The following is a 3,590-nucleotide window of genomic DNA, read 5'->3' as shown; positions in this document are numbered from 1 at the left end:
GAACTGCTCGCATTGTAAAGTTTGTTCTCGTTGAACAATCATATGTCTGCACGCCTGTTGACCATAATTCCTTCAATTCTTCTATCAAAGGATGTAGAAAAACATCAAGGGACCTCTTCAGATGCTTTGGCCCAGGAATCAATATACTCGTGAAAAGCAATTCCTTTCCCATACACATCTCTGGTGGAAGGTTGTATGGCGTTAAGAAGACTGGCCAAAGCGAATATTGTCTTCCAGACATTCCAAATGGACTAAAGCCATCTGTGCAGAGCCCAAGATAAAAGTTGCGGGGGTTGCTTGCTAAATCAGGGTACACCGAATTCAAGTGTTTCCATGCTTTTGCATCAGAGGGATGATTGATCTTGCAGTATGTTCTGCATGCCATCTCCTCGTTGCTGCCGTCTTTTCAGATTGATATAATCTCTTCAGTCTATCCTTGATAGGTAAGTACCACATCCGCTGGTACGGCACCCTATTCCGTCCACGTCCTTGCGGTTTATATCGTGGCTTCTTGCAAAATTTACACTCTAACAATTCTGCATTTTCTCTCCAGTATATCATACAGTTGTCTATACACACATCAATCATCTCCGAAGGTAAACCAAAGCTATGAACCAGTTTCTGAATCTCATAATAAGACTCAGCACACTGATTATCTTCAATCAAATACTCTTTAAACAACTCAGCCCATGCATCCATACAAACTTCAGGTAAGTTATGATCAGTTTTGATATTCATCATCCTAGCTGCCAATGATAATTTAGAAAGACCTTCTCTACAACCTTCATAAATTGGCTCATTAGCTGCTGCTAGCATTTCATAAAATCTTTTTGCATCCAAATTAGGCCCCTCTACATTTTCTACCTCCTCTATTACTGATATTGTTTCACGAAATGCATCTGTAACCATATCATGCATCCTATCATGATCTACCATATGATCCTCTTGAAGGTTACAACTTTCAGAAGGTAAATGTGGTTCCTCTCTGTTACGAACATTTTCAACCTGATTACTACTACTAGCTTCATTCATATTATCAGCTTCTCCGTGGTTAAACCAGATATAGTAATGTGGAGTAAATCCTCAATTTACTATATGTTTCCAAACCGTTTCACTAGCAGCAAACTTGCTATTGTTGCATTTACGACAGAGACAGAACATTTTATCCGTTTCTAGTGTGAGAGATGTCTGTCCGGCGTGGTACATGAACATCTCTGCTCCGTTGAGAAATTCTTTTGTTACTCTTCCGCTTGAATCTTTATGCGCATACATCCAACTCCGAAGCTCATAGATATTTCTAGGCTTTTTTTTTACTCTTTCTCGTTTTTTTTTGTGCATCTTAAGAATGAGGGAGAAGATCATATTTATAGGGAAATTTCAATTTTGGTGGGTAACGATGTTACAACGAATTTACATCCGATAATAACTTAACCACCAATGTGCAACTGCATTCCTCGTAAATTGGTCGTTAATCAGATGGTAGATTTTCGATGTTTATTAGTAGCACATTTACAACTACTTTACGACTACTTGAAAGTGTAGTCGTAAACACGAAGTTAATTTACGACCAATTTGCGACAAAAACTTTTAGTAACAAGGTTACGTCTAAGTTACGACGAACTTTCCGGTAGTCGTAACTTAGTCGTAAAGTCGAAGGTAAATTACGACTACACATTTGTAGTCGTAAATCATAGTCGTTACTCCCACGTTTTCTTGTAGTGTTAGGCATGTTTAGGGTTGGGTCAATGAAGTACAGGGTTTTTACGGGGTTACCCCTTTTAGATAAAAAAAAACTTTTGTAAACAAAAAAGATTAATCTATGGTTAAAACTTCAAAAATGATTTTTACTTAGAAAATTTGAAAATTGAGTTTTTTTTTGTCAAAACTGCAAAAATAAAATTCTTTGCTAAAACCATAGAACGAGATTTCTAGCTAAACCCGTAAAACTGAGTTTTCCGTAAAATTTAGTTTTCTTGTCAAAAACCGCAAAAACTTGATTTCTTGCTAAAACCGCAAAAACAAGATTTTTCGCCAAAAACCGTAAAAACGTGAGTTCTCACTAAAACTGCAAAAACAAGATTTCTAGCCAAAACCACAAAACATGATTTTTTGCCAAAACCGCAAAAACGAGAATTCCTGCCAAAACAACAAAACATGATTTTTTTGTCAAAACCACAAAAACAAGATTTCCCGCCAAAACCACAAAACATGATTTCTCGACAAAACCACAAAATGTGGTTTCTCGCCAAAACCGCAAAATGAGATTTTCTGCCAAAACCACAAAAACATGATTTCTCATTAAAACCGCAAAAAGGAGATTTCCCGCCAAAACCGTTAAAATGAGATTTTTTGTCAAAACTGCAAAAATGAGGTTTTCCGCCAAAACCGCAAAAACGAGATTTTCCGCCAAAACCGCAAAATTTAGATTTCCCGCCAAAACCGTAAAACTGAGATTTCCCGCTGAAACCGTAAAATTGAGATTTCCCGCTAAAACCGTAAAACTGTGATTTCACGTCAATACCACAAAACGGGATTTTTCGTCAAAATTTTTTTTTAAAAAAAAATAATCATAAATATTATTTAATAGTAAGGCTTCTTTTAAAAAATAATTATAAATATTAGTAAAAGAAAAATTACTATCAAATTTTTTTGCAATTATATTTTGTTTATATATTAGTATATTACTATATATTGAATAATATTTATAATTACTTGAAAATATCATTTGTAAAATATAGAATGTCGTATCAAACATCTTCTCATTTCTTTCTTTTAAAAATTTTCTTTCTTTCCAGTTTCTCTATCGACACAAATCCATAAACTATATTTATTTACGTTGAATAATATCAACAAATATACCATCATACAATAGCTTACAACAACATATCATCATACCATCATCCCGAGTGGCATGATCTTTTTATTTTGAAAGAAAATTTCAGAATTACATTTATAGTGAGGAATTACGAAAATATATTTTCATCCAAATATTTTGGGATCCATGTGTTTTTGCCTTTTGGAAACCTTCAATGCCGTGGAGGGGGTGGAGGTGTACGAAGTCGGGGAGGAATTCTTATCGGACGAGGCTTACATAAGGACGGTGGGCATGGAGGGATGCGAAAGAGAAGGCTCCTTCCAACCGTCATCAGTTGATCGGGATGCTCTGTGCCTTCTACACCAAAACCACTTAACGAATTAATTACTACAACGCCAAGTTTTGGTAAAGTGGACATTTGTCTATCAATTCGCATAATCCCAACTTAAATAGATATATACTAGGTGATGACCTGGGCGCAGGGCGAATAAATTAAAATAATTATAAATTTTAAGATATAAATTGAAAAGGTAAAAGTAATAGTGACATGTATATATAGATTAAAAGAAGTAACGTTTGATGTACAGATTAATGGAAATAAAATGATCCAATTTGGGATAACGATAAGCTTATTATGGTCGATAAACAATAGTTGTTTTATTATTTATAAGTTATATCATCATATTTTATTATAATTATACTGGTTCTAGAGTACATAAAAGTTATAGAATAATAAAAGTAAACTGAAGTAAATAATATGAAAATGAAAAAAAAA

Source organism: Brassica oleracea, chromosome C6 (assembly GCF_000695525.1).
Source record: "Brassica oleracea var. oleracea cultivar TO1000 chromosome C6, BOL, whole genome shotgun sequence".
In the NCBI taxonomy this organism is placed as follows: domain Eukaryota; kingdom Viridiplantae; phylum Streptophyta; class Magnoliopsida; order Brassicales; family Brassicaceae; genus Brassica; species Brassica oleracea.
Note: the sequence above shows the minus strand (reverse complement) of the source record.